Source organism: Cupressus sempervirens, chromosome 3, assembly GCF_028749045.1.
Source record: "Cupressus sempervirens isolate cs-2001-9-10 chromosome 3, ASM2874904v1, whole genome shotgun sequence".
NCBI classification, from domain to species: domain Eukaryota; kingdom Viridiplantae; phylum Streptophyta; class Pinopsida; order Cupressales; family Cupressaceae; genus Cupressus; species Cupressus sempervirens.
Genome location: NC_143120.1, coordinates 300,973,115 through 300,994,829, shown reverse-complemented (window position 1 = coordinate 300,994,829; position 21,715 = coordinate 300,973,115). Strand labels below are relative to the sequence as shown.

The window sequence follows — 21,715 nt, the reverse complement described above, 5'->3', positions numbered from 1 at the left end:
TACTTATTATTTTATTCTAATAATGTGATCTTGTATATTGTCAAAGTCAAGCCCTTGTATATTATCAACATTTGGGACTGAAGCAACATGTTGCATTTAATCCTCTCCATAATAATCTTCATGTTCAAGTGCATCATGGTTCATAGTGTTTCTCCTTCTTTTTGGTTCATCATGGTTACCATGCATTATTACAACCATGCCAACTCTTCCTCCATTGGTAAAAAGTGTGGCAACAATGCTTACCAAATTGATTTTCCCCTTGATATTAGCTTTCCTCCTATAAGGTGTAGGGATAGATCTAATGATCTCCCTATGACCATCCACTTTTGTAATGGATACAAGACCCCATGGTGCAACTATAAGCCTTGGGCATCAATTGGTCCAATAAAGTGGATTTTTGGTTATCTTTATGTTTTCTAGGCAGTCTAGGTGTTTATAATAGTAGTAGGGCCCCTAGGAGTTTGTGGAATCCATTTACAAGCAAATTTGCAATAAAAATTGTCTTAGCGCAAAAATTGCAAAAGGTTGCTTAGCAACTTTTGCAATTTTCTTGACAACTTTTCAAAATGTAACTCCTAATAGAAAAATCCTCATTATGCCCATTTTGAGGGAGGTTGTCATATTTGCATTGAATTGGGTGCATGTGGTTTTGGGTCATACTTGTGGAAGGTAAGTCTAGAAACCTTTTTTAGTGTTTGTTAGGAGAAGTATCCATTCAAGGAAGTAGAACAAGTCTTTTGTTAAATCCTTGTGAAAACCTTGAAGGTTGTGTAGGAGTTGGCTTGATCCTTTCTTCTATTGTGCTATCTTTGCTTCATCCATGGTCAAAGAGTCCCCTCCTTTTATTAAGGTAGCTCAAAGTTCATAACAACTATCAACCTGCTGAATGTTCTTGAGAAAGGGATCCATCTTGCATCCATGCTTAGAATCATTAGGAAAAATGCATATACTTTAAATTTTTAGTAGCGAGGTTCTCACAAAAAACTTTTACAATACTATAAATATAATCTTCTAAGCTTTGGTTAGCTACCATCTCCAAATGAGCTATTCATTAATATGGTGATTTAACATCACCAAAACATGTTGAGCTCTTAGGCCCACCCCTTGAAACAAGAGTAAAATCAACAAGAATCCCTTTGCACGTAGTCTTGAGCCTCCCCAAATGAACTAACCATTACCAAGGTGGTTCAACATCACCCATTAGTGTTGAACCCTTAGGCCCACCGTTTCAACTAAGAGGAAAATTGGTTCTTAGTCCAATAACATTAATGAAATACAAGGTTGTTGATCATCCACATGCCTACTACATCTAATAAAAAGAATTTTCAAGAATGCATGACATGTTTCCAAATGCATATCCATAAAAATGCACAAAAAAGAAATTCTATAATATTAAAGGATGCTAGTCCCTTTGCATACACCCTTTAGCATCTCTAGAAGAGCAAGTGATTTATGTGTGGATTCAATATCACCCAAACATGTTGAGCCCTTTAGGCACACCCATTTGAATTAGTAGGATAATGTATCGGTTATCCAAAAATTCTCATGCTAAGAAATCTTGTTAATCGATCACATACTAACCACATCTCATAAAAAAAAGAAGAAGCAATGCATACATGAGGTATGCACAGTCACTAACCATTTTATGCACTGTTTTATCACATCAATACATGGAACACTAGTGCAAAGCACCTAATCATTTTTCTTTTCTTGATGTAATAAGGTCTAGGGACAGATCTAATGATCTCCCTATGACCATCCACATTTGTAATGGACACAAGACCCCATGGTACAACTATAAGCCTTGGCCATCAATTGGTCCAATAAAGTGGATTTTTGGTAAATTTCATATTTTTAAGGTAAGTCTAGATGTTTAGAACATTATTAGGGTCCCTAGGAGTTTGTAGAGTCCATTTGCAAACAAATTTACAATAAAACTTGTCTTAGCGCAAAAATTGCAAAAAGTTGCTTAGCAACTTTTGCAATTTTCTTGACAACTTTTCAAAATCTAACTCCTAACGGCCAGAACTGTTCAAATCATCAGCACCATTAGCTTTGGGTGGGTGGCTAAACCCTAGTGACACCCTTGTTTTGGCCACAAAGACTATCCATCATCCGCGGCCACCCCATACTGAGGAGTCTCCAAGGTGCTCTAAGTGCATTTTGAGGTCGATCTTTCAAGGGTCATAACTCAAAGCTCATGAGAGCTATTGATGAACTATCAAATGGTATAGGATGGTGATGTTGAGGCCTAAAATAACCTATCTCATTTTTGAGAGATCACATTCCATTTGGATTTCACACAATGATCTCGCTCGATGCCAAAACTCACAGTGTGCCTAAGTTCATAGGTGCACCACAAAATAACTTTGAAACTGTTGATCTTGGCATCGAATCGTCAACACCATTAGCTTTGGGTGGGCGGGTGAACCCTAGTCACACCCCCTTGTTCCAACCACGGAGACCATCCATCGTCCTCGGCCACCCCGTACCGAGGAGTCTCTAAGGTGCTCTAAGTGCATTTTGAGGTCGATCTTCCAAGGGTCAGAACTCAGAGCTTGTGAGGGCTATTGATGAACTGTCAAATGCTACAAGATGGTGATGCTAAGGCCTAAAATAAACTATCTCATTTTTGAGAGATCACATTTCGTTTGGATATGGCATAGCGATCTCGCTCGATGCCAAAACTCATAGTGTGCCTTAGTTCATAGGTGCACCACAACGTAACTTTGAAACTGTTGATCTTGGCATCGAATCATCAGCGCCATTGGCTCTAGGTGGATGGGTGAACCCTATTAACACCCTTTTTTCAGCCACAGAGACCATCCATCGTCCGCATCTACCCCATACTGAGGAGTCTCCAAGGTGCTCTAAGTGCGTTTCGAGGTCGATCTTTCGAGGGTCATAACTCAAAGCTCGTGAGGGCTATCAATGAACTATCAAATGCTACAAGATGGTGATGTTGAGGCCTAAAATAACCTATTTTATTTTCAAGAGATCACATTCTTTTTGGATTTGGCACAACGATCTCGCTCGATGCCAAAACTCACAGTGTGCCTCAGTTCATAGGTGCACCACAACATAACTTTGAAACTGCTGATCTTGGCATCGAATCATCAGTTGCATTAGCTCTGAGTGGGTGGTTTAACCCTAGTCACACCCTTGTTCTAGCCACAGAGACCATCCATCATCCGCAACCACCTCGTACCGAGGAGTCTCCAAGGTGCTCTAAGTGCATTTCAAGGTTGATCTTCTGAGGGTCATAACTCAGAGCTCATGAGGGCTATTGATGAACTATCAAATGCTATAGGACGATGATACTGAGGCCTAAAATAACCTATCTCATTTTTAAGAGATCACATTTTTTTTGGATTTAGCACAACGATCTCGCTCGATGCCAAAACTTGCATTGTGCCTCAATTCATAGGTGCACCACAACGTAACTTTGAAACTGCTGATCTTGGCATCGAATCATCAGCACCATTAGCTCTAGGTGGGTGGGAAAACCCTAATCACACCCTTGTTCTAGCCACAAAGACCATCCATCATTTGCGGCCACCCCGTACTGAGGAGTCTTTAAGGTGCTCTAAGTGTGTTTTGAGGTTGATCTTCCAAGGGTCATAACTCGAGGCTCATAAGGGCTATTGATGAACTGTCAAATGCTATAAGATGGTGATGCTGAGGTCTAAAATAACCTATCTCATTTTTGAGAGATCACATTCTATTTGGATTTGGCACGATGATCTCGCTCGATGCCAAAACTCACAGTGTGCCTTAGTTCATAGGTGCACCACAACGTAACTTTGAAACTGTTGATCTTTCCATCGAATCATCAATGCCATTAGCTCTAGGTGGGCGAGTGAACCCTAGTCACAACCTTGTTTTAGCCATGAAGACCATCTATCATCCATGACCACTCAGTATTGAGGAGTCTCCAAGGTTCTCTAAGTGCGTTTCGAGGTCGATCTTCTGAGGGTCATAACTCAGAGCTCGTGAGGGCTATTGATGAACTATCAAATGCTATAGGATGATGATGCTGAGGCCTAAAATAACCTATCTCATTTTCAAGAGATCACATTCTTTTTGCATTTGGTACAACAATCTCGCTTGATGCCAAAACTCACAGTGTGCCTCAGTTCATAGGTGCACCACAACATAATTTTGAAATCGCTAATCTTGGCATCAAATCATCAGTTCCATTAGCTCTGAGTGGGCGGGTGAAGCCTAGTCACACCCTTATTCTAGCCACGAAGACCATCCATCGTCTGTGGCCATCTCGTACCGAGGAGTCTCCAAGGTGCTCTAAGTGCATGTCAAGTTCGATCTTCCGAGGGTCATAAGTCAGAGCTCGTGAGGGCTATCGATAAACTATCAAATGCTATAGGACGATGATGTTGAGGCCTAAAATAACCTATCTCATTTTCAAGAGATCACATTCTATTTGGATTTAGCATAGCGATCTTGCTCGATGCCAAAACTCGCAGTGTGCCTCAGTTCATAGGTGCACCACAGTGTAATTTTGAAATTGCTGATCTTGGAATCGAATCATCAATCTCATTAGCTCTAGGTGGGCGAGTGAACCCTAGTCACACCCTTGTTTCAGCCACAGAGACCATCCATCATCCGCGACCACCCTGTACCGAGGAGTCTCCAAGGTGCTCTAAGTGCGTTTTGAGGTTGATCTTCTGAGGGTCATAACTCAGAGCTCATGAGGGCTATCGATGAATTGTTGAATGCTATAGAATGGTGATGCTAAGGCCTAAAATAATCTATCTCATTTTTGAGAGATCACATTTCATTTGGATTTGGCACAGTGATCTTGCTCGATGCCAAAACTTGCAGTGTGCCTCAGTTCATAGGTGCACCACAACATAACTTTGAAATTGCTAATCTTGGCATCAAATCGTCAACACCATTAGCTCTGGGTGGGCGAGTGAACCCTAGTCACACCCTTGCTCTAGCCACAGAGACCATCCATTTCAAGGTTGATCTTCTGAGGGTCATAACTCGAAGCTCGTGAGGGCTATCAATGAACTGTCAAATACTATAGGACGGTGATGCTGAGGCCTAAAATAACCTATCTCATTTTTGAGAGATCAAATTCCATTTGGATTTGGCACAATGATCTCACTTGATGCCAAAACTCGTAGTGTGCCTCAGTTCATAGGTGCACCATAGTGTAACTTTGAAACTGCTAATCTTGGCATCAAATTGTCAGTGCCATTAGCTCTGAGTGGGTGAGTAAACCCTAGTTAGAACCTTGTTTTGGCCATGGAGACCATCCATCATCCGTGGCCACCTTGTATTGAGGAGTCTCCAAGGTGCTCTAAGTGCATTTCAAGGTTGATGTTCTGAGGGTCATAACTCAGAGCTCGTGAGGGATATTGATGAATTGTCAAATGCTACAGGACGATGATGCTGAGGCCTAAAATAACTTATCTCATTTTCAAGAGATCACATTTCGTTTGGATTTGGTACAACAATCTTGGTTGATGCCAAAACTTGTAGTGTGCCTCAGTTCATAGGTGCACCATAGTGTAACTTTGAAATCGCTAATCTTGGCATCGAATTGTCAACTTCATTAGCTCTAGGTGGGTGGGTGAACCCTAGTCACACCCTTGTTTCGGCCACGGAGACCATCCATCGTTTACGGCCACCCCGTACCGAGGAGTCTCCAATGTGCTCTAACTGTGTTTCAAGGTTGATCTCCAAGGTCCTCAACATCATATTTTCTGCATCAAATATTGGTGCTACACTCCCAACTTGTGTGGAACTACTACTATAGCAAGACTCATCAATCCTTACTAATTGATTTCTCTTATCTTTGTTTTGATTAGAGGAATTTGTGTGCTTGAGTCGGCATTGAGCCATTGTGTGCACTATCTGCCCACATGAGTAACACTTGATGGTTCCATGACCCCTACCTTGTCCACCTTCAATACCTCTGCCTCTATTTAATGGCCTCCTCTACCCTCTAAATCCTTGGTTTTCTCTTTGTGAACTTTCACCTCTGATAATAAAGGTTGTTAAAATGTTATTAAAAAATTATTGCATTTGAATCGAATATAACAAAAATAATCAAAATTAATGATATTCCATAAACATGAACAATACTAGATACTAAATTAATATGTATATCATTGTGCACATAAATGACAAAAATATATATCAAAACACATGTATCCATAGACAAAATTTTACTCAAATATTTATCAAAGATCATGTATCCATAAACAAAGTACTCAAATATATATCAAAATACATAGATCCATATACAAAATGTGGTTGATCATGCCATTAGAATGTGTATAATATCAATGTTTCTATATACAATGTGGCATGTGCCATCTCAAAATGTCTCATGATGCATCCTACGACAACTATACTATCCTAGGGTGTTGGTGGATGATCAAAATGCAGCCTCTTCGCTGCACTAGGTGGATCAAATGCCTCCTACATAAACAAAAAAGGAAAACTCAAAGTTAAACTACTAAATTTATATGATTCTTTGTATCTAACATTGAATTACTCAAATGCATAATGATCTTTTTTTTAATGAAGATTTATACTATCAAAATTTCATAATAAATACCTCTCTTGTCAACCTCCTGCGTCGGTCAGGAGTCCTCTCGTATGCCTTCGGTAATGCTTCTACCTCGTTGATTGTGGGTTGTATATGTTCAAATACATTTGTCAAATGAATCTACAATTTAAAATATAACATTATAATTTATAGCATGCTAAATTTATAACATATTTAATCATGAATTCAAACTACAACTTACTATTGTAGGCTCCTCCTCAAGATAGAGTGGCCACATCATCAAATCTACATAACTCTCCCGTCGAACCTCATGTGCACTAGGAGTCTCCTATGAGATACAAAATAGTAGTTGTTAATATCACGGAAATCAGCTTTGAATTTATTTATGAAGATAAGGAAACTAAAAAATAAATGATACTTATACATACAATGGGGCTCTCAGTGCAAATAAAAATCCTTGATCATCTACGATGCAGAATCTATATAGTCTCATCGCCAGTAGCCATGCCCTATATACAATAAAGAATGTAATTAAATGGGATTACCACAAACATTTTACAAGAATGTATTGATATTTAATCAAATAAAAAACACCTAATTACCTTTCCTTTGTCAATGCGTGCTGGCTCATCCCCCGCACTTTGTCCCCCCAGGACAGGTGGTACCTGCAAGATAAAAGAAAGATTAGCAACCATATATGCTACAATATCAAATAGAAAAAAAAATACGAACACAACATAATGTCCATAGATGTCTCAAGGCCAAATGGAATGGCCGAGAGCGTGGCATCATCAATCTGTCTCAGCTCCTCCTCGGTCATCAACTAAACATGAATAAAGATCACATACATGTAAAAGTCAATATAGCTTAAAAATTAAAATTAATCTATTATAAAAATTAACTTTAAATCACATATGTCATAACAAAAATATATATACACGTACCAACACCGAAGGAGTCCATGCCTTTGCATTCCCCTCCTCTCTCACATTAGGGTTTGTAGCCTCTACGCGTGTGTCTAGTGTATCCTTGTCTAATACAAAATGACACTCAAGAAGATCACCTATGGGACCCAGGCAAATATTCTTGCATGTAATGCAAGTGTGAGGCACACAAACATGTGATGAGCTAGCCGATGATGAACTGGCACCAGCATCATCAACACGAGGAGGCAGGACTGACCTAGCCTGAGATATCATTAGGCTACTTAGCCTATGAATGACTTTGATGGTCTGAGAGCTAGCCTCTGCCATAATATCTGGATGTTGCACTTAAGGAAGGGGGGAGATATCAGTGGGGGGGACAAAAGTGCCAGCTTTCTTCCATTGGAAAGAGGGTTTATCCTGAGGAGCTCCTAGTCCTATGCCCATGTTGGGCTTCATGCTCCAATGGTTCACTTTAAGTTTCAACATAAATTCTGCATATAATTTTCTAAGGAAGTAAAATGGTATGTCTAAATTTCCATGTGGAGGGATATCAAAGACCATCAACCAACGATCCCAAAAGTTTGCACGTATGGCATCATTTGTGCACCATTTAATCGATAGTTTGAATTTTTTTGGGTCGACTAATAAACTCATTTTCGGGTTCACAAAAAGGCTAGCCAAATCCTCTTTGGTTATATTGAAGGCCTTAACCTCATCATAGTCCGAACCATCATCAAACATCTTGTGCATTTCATCACGCCAACGAAGAGCGGCAATTTGTTGGTTCGTAAGAATTTCAATGTTATCCACTATGGTGTTTAACGTGGATAACATGGGAGCCAATGTGGGTACATTATTATATGTTCTATGAAAACCTCTCAATTTGGTGAGATTTTCATTTATCAAATCCTCGATTCGAGGAGGGTTTTGAGGGGATAGAGGATCATTTGGTGGACGATTTTGTGGGGGTACTGGATCGTTTGGTGGGGGGTTACAAGGAATATTATTCCCTGCCCCAGTCTCATCATTTTGATTAGCCATTCCTATTGAATTGCAAAACATAATATATATTAAAAAAAAATCTTAATTTTAACCATTTTTTTAAAAAAAACCCTAGATTCAACTAAAACAAACAAAATCATGCTAAAATCTATTGAATTTAGGTTAAAAATGAGTTTTAGAAAAAAAACACACCTTAATATCTAATATCCGATTCTATATCATATATCTGATTGCTTGGAAATATTGGCCCCCAAATATGTGAAATAAGGGCCCACGGGTCTGTGATTTTTTTTAATGTAATAGCACAAGTATCGGTGATATTATATCGAATATCTGATATTTGTTGCATATATTATATATTAATTATAACATATATTATATATTAATTATAATATACTACTTTTCTATTATATTATATTATAATATATTACATTTTTATTATTATATTATATTATATATATTATATTACATTATATTATATTATATTTTATATACTTTTTTATTATATTATATATATATTATATTACATTACTATATATTATAATATAAAATATTATATTATATTATTATAATATAATATATTATTATAATATAATAATATTATAATATTATATAATAATATTATTATATTATATTATATTATTATAATTTATAATATATTATACTTTTTTATTATATATTATATTATAATATATTACTTTATTATTATTATATTATATTATATATATTATATTACATTATATTTTATTTTATATTATATTATATTTTATATATATTATATTACATTACTATATATTATAATATAAAATATTATATTATATTATTATAATATAATATTATTATTATAGTATAATTATTATAATAATAATATTATATTATATAATATTAAATAATATATTATACTATTCTAATATAATATTTTTATATTATTATAATATAATAAAAATAATATTATATTATAGTATAATAATTATAATAATTATATTATTATAATACTATTATGTTAGTTATCAGATATCCGATAATATTAGATATCTGATATAAGGCTTGACCTTACTTTTCAGGTTTGGTACCTGGATAGGTGAAAAAAAGTTAGAATGGATTTTGAAGCACTTTTAGACGTTTTCAAACTCTATTTTTTTCACATCCCCACTTTTTGGCACACCATGATTCTGCACATACTCGTATGAGAAATTAATAAATAAATTAGTGGGGATAAATTAGATGTTTATTCAAATGAGATTGAGCTAAATTAGATCTTATATAGAAAGTTGACACAATACTACTTTGATCGTTGTAACATTGTGACAAAAGATTGATTTCTAATGTTTGGAATTAGATAAAGAATTAAAGACTTGTGACAATTAAGATTTGAGATGCTAAAATCTTTACAATTGTATTTATCATCTAATCTAAGTTGCATGATTATATATATATAGTTTGGTTCTAAATAAACCTTATTGGACCTTTTAAAGGAAGACTTAGTAGTTTAAATGAGCATTATAAAACATTTTGTTTAAGGATTGAAAATTAGAGCTTTCTTGTTCCTTTTAAAGGAAGACTTAGTAGTTTAAATGAGCATTATAAAACATTTTGTTTAAGGATTGAAAATTAGAGCTTTCTTGTTCCTTAAAATTAGAACTTTAAATTGAATAGTAAAAGAGATAAAGAATAGTAGTAAAACTGAAAATTGTATTTTTTAATGCTAGTGAAAGATTCTAGGCCTACCCATAGTCAAGTATGGGAGTTTCATAGCGATAGATAAGAGAGAAAATTATTGTATTTCTCTAGAAGAAGTTGGCGAGGGAGAGATTGATCAGACTCTTCTACAATGCAAGTATTATTAGTTTCTGCCATTGCATGGCGGAACTATTGCGTAGGGTTTTACTTAAGTCGTGATTAGTTCCTTTTACTTCCTGCCAATCACATCTCCTCGTTACTATTTCAACAATGGCAATTTGCAATGTACTTAAGCAAGAGTTGCTTGGTTTTTACTGATTTCTGCCTGATTTCAGATGTGTCCTCTTCCTCAGGTAAGTTCTAAATCCCTGCGAAGGTTTCTATGCACAAAAAAGGCGCGATCCTCAAAGTGCCTGCGTCAGATATCCCCAAATTCGACGGCAGAAAATAAATTGTGGTCAAAGAAGCTTTTTGTAGCTATTTGTAACAGGCCCAAAGAATGTGAAACTGAAAATATAAAATGAAAGAGCAAAAAATATAAAATGTTGAAACTACTTATTCAGATCATTTGGATACACATAGACTTGATACTAAAAATGATATTGAAACAATACTGAATGAATAATTACATTGATGCTAACAGGCCCAAAGAATGTGAAACTGAAAATATAAAATGAAAAAGCAAAAAATATAAAATGTTGAAACTACTTATTCAGATCATTTGGATACACATAAACTTGATACTAAAAATAAAAATAATATTGAAACAATACTGAATGAATAATTACATTGATGCTTGGACATCTTTATATAGTTTTATTTTCCCTTACAACAACTGCTCAGAAGAATAACTTCCTACAACTAATGTAATTAATGTAATAAACCTAACACCATCCAGACTCCATTTGCTGCAATTGCCAAATGGCTTCTTGCATGGTTTCTCGTCATGCAGAATGCTCGGAGATTTAGGTGAGAAGGCATTAAGGCAGAGTGGAGGAATGTCTTCTTCTAAAACTTCTCGGTTATTGTTGTTTTTTATTTGCCACGCACCAAGGTTCTCCAGACCCTTCGAACAGTTCTCCGGGCCCTTCCAACTGCAACACACAAGTTGTCCAGGCACTTCCAATTGCAACTCACAAGGACCAAATCATTCTGTGCCCCTGCCAGGTATGGCGTCAACTGTCATTTTATTCTGCACCCAATTTTGGAGGTTTACTTGTCTTCTGACAAAAATTGTGTCGAGGGTTTCTTTGTTCTCGCTGCTACAGAACCCAGCGCGTCTGTGTCTATTCATGCCTCCTTGTGTTCCACATTTTAGAAAGGCTTTTGTATGTGATTCTTGTTTTCAATGTTCACTCAAATACCTAAAAATGCTAGAAAATAGATAAGAAAAATGTATCAGGGTTACCATTTTAGATATATTTTTTACTTTCAGTTGTTCATCAGTTTATTGATTTTGGTTGATAACGCCCATTTTATTCCAGCATGCATCATTCCGCACAAATTAGATTTCTGGAAAATTCCTATTCAAACCCTTCTGTTGTGGGCATTTGATCAACGGCGTGGATAACTTGTGTACTTGTTTTTTTTTGCTTTCTTCAAAGACCTGGCTGGAATCTGCTTTTAGCTCCTAAGCCTTTCTCTACAAATTTTATATCTGCTTATTCTACAATCATTGCATTAATTGAGATCACCTGCCCTTATAGATTTCTTCAAATAGTTCACATACTTCATGCCTCAGACATCTTGGCTTTTAGGTCCAAGAGCCTGCACAATAATCCAGCACTGTGAAGGAGTGAGAAAAACAAATCTAAATTTTGTAACCCGGCGTCTTGAATTTGGATGCTGGGATGAGTCTCTATTTTTTCAACTTCATTTATTTGCCGTTTTTGCAATCCTACTGCAGTTGAAATGAGTGAGAGAAAGCTCGTTGACTCCTATCTATTAGAGATAGTTGATATTGGAGTTCTCAAGATTCTTATGAATAGATATATATGGGGCAAAAAATATGGTGCACTTAATAACCAACTCTTCCTGAAATAGTTGATGGGATATGAAACCAGTATGTGCATTTGACTACACCTAGAAGGCTAGGCAACTCTTCTTGGATTAGCTTGATATTATCTGAAGCTACCTTGTGTGAGGGAGAAAACCTTGCATATGTTATCTCTATGTAAGTCTATTGTAGATGTATATGGATGATTGCATTGATATAAATCTGCTAGAGCTGTATATTTATGATTGTGACTGTGTAAATGTATAAATCTTTACGTGACTGAGTTGTTCATATGTACATTTGCATCGACACAATAATGTAGACTTTTTACTATGATTATGAAGTTTTAGATTATCAAACATAGATGGGATCTTTTGTCTGTAGGTTATGTTTTCTATGTAATAGTTAAAGTAGTTTGATTTTTTTTCCCTTAAATTAAGTAAAGGTATTTTATGGATATAAGACATTTCATACTTTTATAAATAAAATGCCTTTTAAATTATTATATTTTGATAAGAAACAACAACAATTGCTATTATATGTTGATTGAAAATGGTATGCAGAGTGACAACTTTGTTTGTTCAAAAATCTCTTCAGCTAGAACTTGCCGCTAGAACTTATCAATAACAGTTTTCACCAGAATTCAACTACAAAGGACTAGAAGCAATTGCAAATCAAACAAAAAAGAATGAGGTCTGAACAATTTACTCTGGAAGGTCAATAACGGTATTCTGGCAGAATGTTCAAAGACTCCAAACAATTCTGGTATTATATAGACTAGCTTATCAATCAAAGGTATTTCTAAAACTTTATGGTGTTAGCTTTTCACTATTGTTTAGTTTCGAAATACTAGCATACATAAGTTTTGGTTTTCTTCTTTTAAAAATTTTCTTTTTACTCTGATACGTGAGGAATACACTTTCACAGTTGCATATTATTAACCTTCATTTAATCTAGTTGAGTCTAGCCTTCTGCTCAGCAGTATCTCACAGTAATTGTAAATTTCATGGGTGTTTATTCTTGTTCAATTTTTGTTGTTATAATTGACAGCATCTGCTCTGCAAAAACCCAAGGCCCCGTCCTAATATTAAAAGCCTTTTTGTTGGTCATAATTGTGATCAAGAAGATGGAGCACAGCCCCATTGCGTGCAAACATTTTTAAGGGAGCATTTGCTATAGCAACATCCTTTCCCCCAGCAGTAACCAGTCATACAGTAATTAAAACTGGACCTATTCTTATTGTACATTTGAAAATGATGTTTCATTAACTTTTAAGTTACTCTATGTGTTTGCAATGAATTCAGTTCAATATCCTCTTGAGCATGTTTGTAACCAGCCATTCCAGCGGACGCCTAACAATCCTTCTAATTAATTTTTTTACAGTTTGGATGCCTATTCCTGCCCCTGTTCTTCATCTTGGTGTCTCTGCAGGACATGTGGGACTTAGTACAAGAATTCAAAATTTCTTGAAGCAACTTCTAAATCTCATTCTAGAATTGCAGTCTATAGAACAATTCATGCAGCTTATTTATGTTTCTCTATTTCCCATAAAATTTCTAGAGGAAGTTACGATAGTCAGAAGAGCCCTTCTCTATGCTTTTGGGTGTGACTCCCGTGAGATTTCATGTGGAGTATAGTTTACACAATTTGACCTTCACTGCATTTATCCAAAACAACTTTTCCTTGCTGCATTCATTACGGCTTGAATAGAACTGTGAGCCATTCCACTTGATATATCTATCAATAAGGATAAATGATCCAAAACATGACTTAGTTAGGACAACTTTGGCAGCTAGTTGTTGGAAGGAATTCATTCGACTTGATATATTGATGCGGAGCAATCACAATAAAAACAATAAAATAATGGTAATATTAAACTGACTGTCTTTAATTTGGAACCTGAACCAAATTGTTATAATATTCTTCTTATCAATGAACCAATGAACTGTAACTGAATGCTTGGATGTAATAACTAAGATCGATAAAGAGAAGACTGAAACATTATTAAAACTAAAACACACTTCCATTGTATACTAATGACAGATTACAAACGTATGGCTCTCTGGTGGCTGCCGACAGAGAGCCATGATAGTTTCTTCTCAATTTACTCTCTTCTTCAAACCTTTTTTCTTTTCCCCTCTTATTGATTCTCTTCTCTATCTCCTTCCATTACATTATGAGATGTCTTTTAAAGACTATCTAAACGGTTTACAAACTTTTTACAACTACCCTAAAATCATTCATTCAATTCTCATTGATTTTCATTCGGTTACAAAATAGTGTAAAATCCTTTTGTTTGAGGATTCTTTATAAGATACATTACCCATTGAATTAAACTTGTGCATCAACTTAAATAATAATGATAAGATATTAATTCTCCCTGGATCCTTCACCCATGTCACATTTCTTGCTTACATTTGTGCATAATATTAAACCATAATGATGGTAATTCTTTCATGGGTGCCACTGCACCATATATCTATCAATAGGGATAAATAGGGATAAATGATCCAAAACATGACTTAGTTAGGACAACTTTGGCAGCTAGTTGTTGGAAGGAATTCTTTATGTTACGTTTTACTCAATCTATCAAGATGATATACATTGTCAAATTGATTTACCGGAATATTCTCAGTGTGTCTGTGGATAATCTAACTGATACTCATAGTCCTTTTAGCATTCTAAATTGATGTAGCCCTTACTAAGTCATTCATTCTTTCATTTTAGCTATTCAAACATTCATTCAGTGTTATGCGATTATTGTTCAAACGTTCATTCACTATTATGTGATCGTTGTGATTACTGTTCAAACATTCCCTCGCTATGTTATGATTTCTGTTCAAACATTCTGTCACTATTATGTGATTGTTGAGAGAGCAGGATACAAATTTTTCTCATCTCGTGGTCTGATAAGGCAAGAAAACATTACCAAGGCCAAAATAGGAGTAGAGATTATGAAATAACATTTTTCTATCACTAAAGGAAAGCAGAAAACCTTAAATTCCACCTTTCGAAAATCTTCCTCAAAATAGCATCATCAATCATGTTTTTTCTGTTATGCATTACAGTGTAGGACTCTGCAACCTTGCACAAAACCGAGGAGAAGCCAACAGAGCTATTTGTCGTTCCTTCTAGCAGAGGTAGTTGTTTCTTTGTCTTGACAAGATAAAATTATTGTTGACAATATCCATAAGATATCATTCTCCCATCTTCACCGATATTAGTGTCCATCAGCTTAGACCCCTGTGCGTCTGTGTCTATTACAAGCTGGAATATCAGAGTTATAGTTTTGTTGAACCTTAAGAATTTGCAGGCTTCCATTTTAAATTATTTGCCAGTTTTGTGATTTCCATAATTAAAGGTCTTCTTCCTTTCAGAACTATTCCTTAGGCTCAAGCTTAATGCATGATTAATGTTCTTAACTACCACCAATCACAATGCTTTATTTTTCTCTGCCAATGCTCAATTTCAATAATTCTTCTTTTTAAATTAAACAAAATGATCGAAACTTAACAAGAAACTGTGCAGATGAATGCTTCCACAGATTTCAAGATAAGAGAAGATGAGAAAATCAGCGTAATAGTCTCCAAATTAGCGTTACTGTTGACATAAATAAAGGTAATTGCTGGCATGTTTTGGCATGACTAGAAAAGTCTTAGGTGTCTCATTCCCCTGTAAAAATGGGAAACAACAACTGGCTATTAGGGATTCTTCTCCTTCATGCAAGTCTGACGTGTGGTCTTTCAGTTAAGATTTGTGCATGGATCTTGGATCCTTGTTTTCTCAATGTTGTGATCAGGAGGTGTTACATTTTTATGGCATCGAACATCATATCTGATAATTTTGCGTCTTCTTACAAAACTGGTTTTTCCATGATATCTTATATTCATACTTTTCTTGAGGAATGTGTTACAGTTTCAAAGAGAACAGTGTCCTCGAAAGCAGATGCAGAGACTGGATTGATTCTGAAGCACATTATCACTGATCTTTCTCTGTGCCTTCTTATTCCAAAAGCATGATATTCCTTCTTCTTTTTGTGACCTACCAAACCTGTACATTGCTCAAAGCCTATGTATATTGAAATCTTACAAGTTCTTTTCAATAAAGGCCAAGTGCTGGAGATAAGAGTGTGATTGTGACTTTTAATCACCATAAATCTGGTGCACAATTATTCATTTCAATTTCTATCACCTCTCATCATATAGTGTTTTTTTCTGCATGTTTTCCTTCAGCAATTATTCACCTTTTGCATTAATACTTTTCCTCATTTCATTGAGTTTCCTGGCTGTACATAGTAACTATTGTTGTAGGTCACTGTGTTGAAGTCTATTTCGTATTGCAATTATATTATCAAGACTCAATTTCCCTCTATATATGTACAATGTGAAAGAGCGTAAGGCTTCGGAAGCCATAGTTGTGTAGCGCTACACAAGAGCAGTGAGAATATGTGCAGATCAATACTGAAGCTAGAGTTCAATTTGAGAATTTACTATACTGCTAGTGATGTGAATATAAATGCTCATTTTCAGTTTGAGAACATATCTCTCTTTTATTGCATTATCCTACTAAATTAACCTGTCATGTCTACTCTTTCCCATACATTGTTCCTACTAAATTTACTAGATTAATCTCTCATGTCTACACTTCTGAACTTAGTAAATTAACCTGTCCTGTCTACACTTGGCAGGAACTATGCTGCCCTGCAGCTCTTGTTTCCATTGGGGTTGTATCCATCAATGACTTTTGTTATAGAACAAATGCAAAAAAACGTAACATAATCTATTAAAATTAGATCCAAAAAGAAAGTTATTCAGTGGAAAAGTGCAATTTTAGATGAGAGAAATTGTGAGGAATGGGAAATTGATTTTTTTTCCTTATATTGAATGGGCTAAGCTCACTGATATTCCAAAATAGTTATGAGAAGCTCCCTAAAGCATACCTTAGGCTGGAGGAGTGGAGTAGCATGGAGCAAAGCAAGGGAAGTCTACGAGAGAAGAAAGTTTCTAAAGTTTGGTCTATCTTGATATCCTAAACAAAGCCTCGGGCTTTGGGAAATCATGTGTACAGACGCCTTTCTATGTCCTTTGGACTAATCTTCCTATGTACTAGTATACGAAGCACAAATGTTGAGAATGCCTCTGTCATTATTTCTAGATAAATCCATGGCTCTATCTGCAACTTGTACTAAAAAGGCTCAAAATCTTTGAAAATTTGCACATATTCCATATGTATTATTATATTAAAACCATTCTCTTCTTCTCAACTAGAAGCTCCAATTTCTCCTGTATTGATTCCATGAGGGTCTCAACTTTCTCCTTTGACAACTTGAAGTTATTAATACTAAAAGCATAAATAGTCTCTCCTGTATTGATTCCATGAGGGTCTCAACTTTCTCCTTTGACAACTTGAAGTTATTAATACGAAAAGCATAAATAGTCTTGAAGTTCTTAATACTAAAAGATAAATAGTTTAGTTGCGTATATAAATATATTTAGTCTAAAATATTATTTTTCAAATAATTAGAAATAAGGATATAAACCTCTTTATAGAGTAAAATAATAAATTTTATAGATAAAACCATTCCTTGAATCCAAAACACTAGAGATATATGTAACAAATTTTAAGTATTTCATAACTCTCTCTTTGTTGTCTAAAGAATATATTGAAAGATTTTATTATTCATTTAAAATGGGCATGACATCTTTTTTAGATAATCAAATTACTTCTAGACATTTATTTCAATGGGGAATCTACGAGCATATGATTATGTTGGGAGATTGGTATTGATATGTTCCATAGTTTAATTGCCAATTATGTATCTTATATTGCATAAATATTTATTTGAAAAATAAGAAAGTTATAAATATCACATAAGGAAATATAAGATTATGTAGAAATTTCTTCAAAATTGATTGTCCAAAGGAAAAAAATTGAATGACCATTTAATTGCTAAGCCTTTCCTAGGGTCCCTTAGCAAGAACTAAGAAGATTGAATTTCTAGATATATTGTGCTATGATAGGATTTTTTTGACATGTGTACTATAATTTTGTAGCTCCTTGATATTCTCCTTGATATTCAGGATAATAATGTCAGCTCAATAGAATATTGTATATGATTAAGAAAGATAGACAAAAAAATAAGAAGGAGATAAAGAGAATGAAAAAGATCATTGACTAAGAAGAAACACAGGGGAGAAAAGGAGGAGGAAGAAGGAAAAGAAAGAGAGATGGATTTGTGTTGAATCACTACTCATGAAATATGGGTCAAAGAGTTTGACTAAAAAACTACATAGTTAGATCATGATAGGAACATCACAAAAGAAAGAAAATCAGGAAAGGAGGAAAGGAGCAAGAGGAGAATTAAAGGAAGGAGGAGGAGGAAAGATAAAAAGGAGAAGAAAAGAGGAAGAGGAAGAGAAGGAGATGCCAAAATAAAGGGATAGTGGGGTGAGAGGGAGGGAGAGAGATTTAAAATATTCAAACATGTGTGTGTGAGAAAGAGAGATATCATTATATGCAATTCATAGAGATAAAGAATTAGACATCTCTCCCTAAACGCTACTTATAAATACATAGGAGTACAAGGAGGGGACATTATACTCTTCAACAATAAATATTAGAAGAATTGTAACTCTGTGTTTTTACTTACTTTCACGCATTGATTTTGATTTCCAAAATTTTGTAAATTTGTTAAAATAAATAACAATATAATTTATCTCCTTAAATAAACTAATAACATCATTCATTATGTAAATTATAACATGTGATCCATATAATGGATCAACAATCAAGTTAAGCCTTGGACTTGTCAAGAACAAGTGCTAGTAGTAGTACATTCAATGTCCATTTGTATCAACAAGAGCTGCGTTGCTGCAGCTGAAGTCTTGCTTAGAGGAAAAAGATTTTCAAGGTAGAACAAGTGCTAGTAGTAGTACATTCAATGTCCATTTCTATCAACAAGAGCTGCGTTGCTGCAGCTAAAGTCTTGCTTAGAGGAAAAAGATTTTCAAGGTGGGGGTGGAAGAGAAAGATACCGAATGGAGAAATGCATTAGTATAAAATTGATGGGGGTGGAAGAGAGAGATACTGAATGGTGGAATGTGTTATTATAAAATTGATGGGGGTGGAAGAGAGAGATACTGAATGGTGGAATGTGTTATTATAAAATTGATGGGGGTGGAAGAGAGAGATACTGAATGGTGAAATGTGTTATTATAAAGTTTGATAGATTTGTATGTGAATTTGTCTTCTTTCTTGTTGGAATTTTCCTTTTATGCTAATCAAGTGAAATTTTTTTTTTATTTTAGATATTGGTTTAGGTAACAAATTTATATATTCCATATAACTATGGATATAAAAAAAAACACTTATTAAAGAAATATATATTTGATTAGAGTTAAGAAATTTAAGGACATTATATCTTTATCAATATGTCATTTTATTTATTGATTGATATACTCATTCATGTGGCTAATTTTGGATTCAAACAAGATACACATAAATAATATTTTGCAATACTTTTCATTAAATATAAAAAGAAAAACCTTCAGGATAGCTTGAGAACTAAACCTTTTATTCAGATTCTACTCTTGATAAATTGTCTCCATATTCAAGATAATATTGTATCATAAAAGTTATGCTAAGATCAAAGGTTCACTCTAAGCATCCACTAGCAGCATCACAAAAAATACAGCTAAAGAACACATCTTCACATTATAAATCATGTCAGTTCATCTGTGGAAGAAAATGTCATAACATTGCATTCAACATTAGATTTAAGAGAAATATAGGTAGATGACTTGCCACTGATTCTGAACTTAGGATTTCAAATTACTTTACGATTCTCTTAATGCCGAAGGATAGCTCAAAAAAATGGAACCTTGAACTAAGTGGAAAAAGTAGAATGAAAACTTTAAGTGAGGACCAAGTTTCATGTGCAAAGCCATTAACTACCTCATTGAAGACCTTGAAAATCTCGCACACGTCAACCAAAATTCCAATTTATTAATGAATCTATTTTTAGTGGATGATAATGAATATATATAGGGGGTGTGAAAAAGTACAAAAATGAAGATAATACTTTGAGAACTCAAATGCCAATTTGATCTGAATTTACATACCACAGGACTATTGTCTTCCATCAGAAAGTGCTAAAATCTGAAGCAGATCTAGGCTAGTTGGAGCATACATCTCCAATTATTCTGATGCAAACTAGGGATTGTCTTACAGACAAGATCTACAAGATGAGAAGCTATAATTCTATTAACATCCATACCAGGCTGCACCAAGAGTGAGGGATACTTATGTAAAAATTTAAAATTCTAAAAATAAAAAAAACTGCCAACAAAACACCGGATGAAATTAATAACAATAATTTAATGGGAGCATCTGGATCTACTTGATAGAAGCTCCCGTAGTATATGAATGAAACTTTGTTAAAGTCTCATTTGCGATATATAGAAATATAAAGAAGAATAAATCAAATAAACCACAAAGAGTCAAATCATATTTGAAGTAAAATGATATACAGCAGAGTATGATAGAATACGAGAACCATAGGCTATGTAGAAGAAAATAAAATAAAAGCTACTTAAAATTTATTAGCAGTATCAACAATGTTGGTTGTATTACAGAAAAGATATTTACATGATGTTTTATTTAAACAATGTCTTTGAGATGAAATATTTTCCTTTTTGAAATTGTCTACTTAATGTATATATGCGCATTAGACAATTTGTGCACAGAATGTTATAATCGATGTGTATATTTACAATTTTCTGGTTGAGATTGCAGAATCTAAAATAATTTTTCATATGAGTTGGGAATACCACAGGGTGGGATACTTTCAAAAAATAAGAGGAGGAAATGTCATTGTTCAGCAAGCTCAACAATTGTAGCAAGAATTGGTATATTTTGAAGTTAATGGACCTTACATTACCATGTTTCTTCTTATTAAGGTCTGTTATACTTCCCTACAAGGCAGATTTCAAACACAACAAAATTGAGTATCGAAGGTAATGGCTAGAAGATTTTGTCAATATAGTTTATTATAAACATCAAGCATGCATGTTCATCTCATATTCCCTAATACCTGGAGGTAGGTAGGGATTGTTTTCTCTTTTTTAGTTTTTGAATGAAAATATATAACTTTGCCTATACCATTCTCTCAAATGCAAGGAACTTCTGATAAAAAACTCAGATTGAAATACTTTAACGATACGACAAGGGATTGCTTGGTTGACAATGTTGGGTAAAAAAATTAAATTAATTCTTTCTCCTTAGTTGTTAGATTCCATAGTCATTCAACATCACTTGTTTTACTTGTACAATGGTTTTTGAAAGGAAGTCATGTCTTTAAGACCACAAATCCAATGGAGTGATGCTGGTTAAAAGTGAATATGTTCATGTATGTTCTGTGATACTCAAGAGAACATACATTGTACACATAGTAACACGGGGACGCGTCCCCCCCCCTTTTTGCCCGACATCTCGGAGACTTCAATGCACCGGAGACTTGGGGACTCCGTCTCCCCGTCCCCAGCGGTGCCACTAGATTCCACCACCTCC

At 34.7% G+C, this 21,715-nt stretch overlaps 1 long non-coding RNA gene across 2 annotated transcripts; it reads left to right on the top strand.

Annotated features, from left to right (window-relative positions):
* Nucleotides 1–10,981: 10,981 nt before the first annotated feature.
* Nucleotides 10,982–21,304, top strand: LOC149566176 (uncharacterized). Of its 2 annotated transcripts, none has more exons than XR_016362134.1 (3): nt 10,982–11,319; nt 12,789–12,943; nt 20,942–21,304. It is a non-coding gene; the product is annotated as an uncharacterized LOC149566176 (long non-coding RNA). The 2 variants fall into 2 exon arrangements; XR_016362133.1 differs by having other exon boundaries at nt 12,746–12,943.
* The last annotated feature ends 411 nt before the right edge of the window (nt 21,305–21,715 follow it).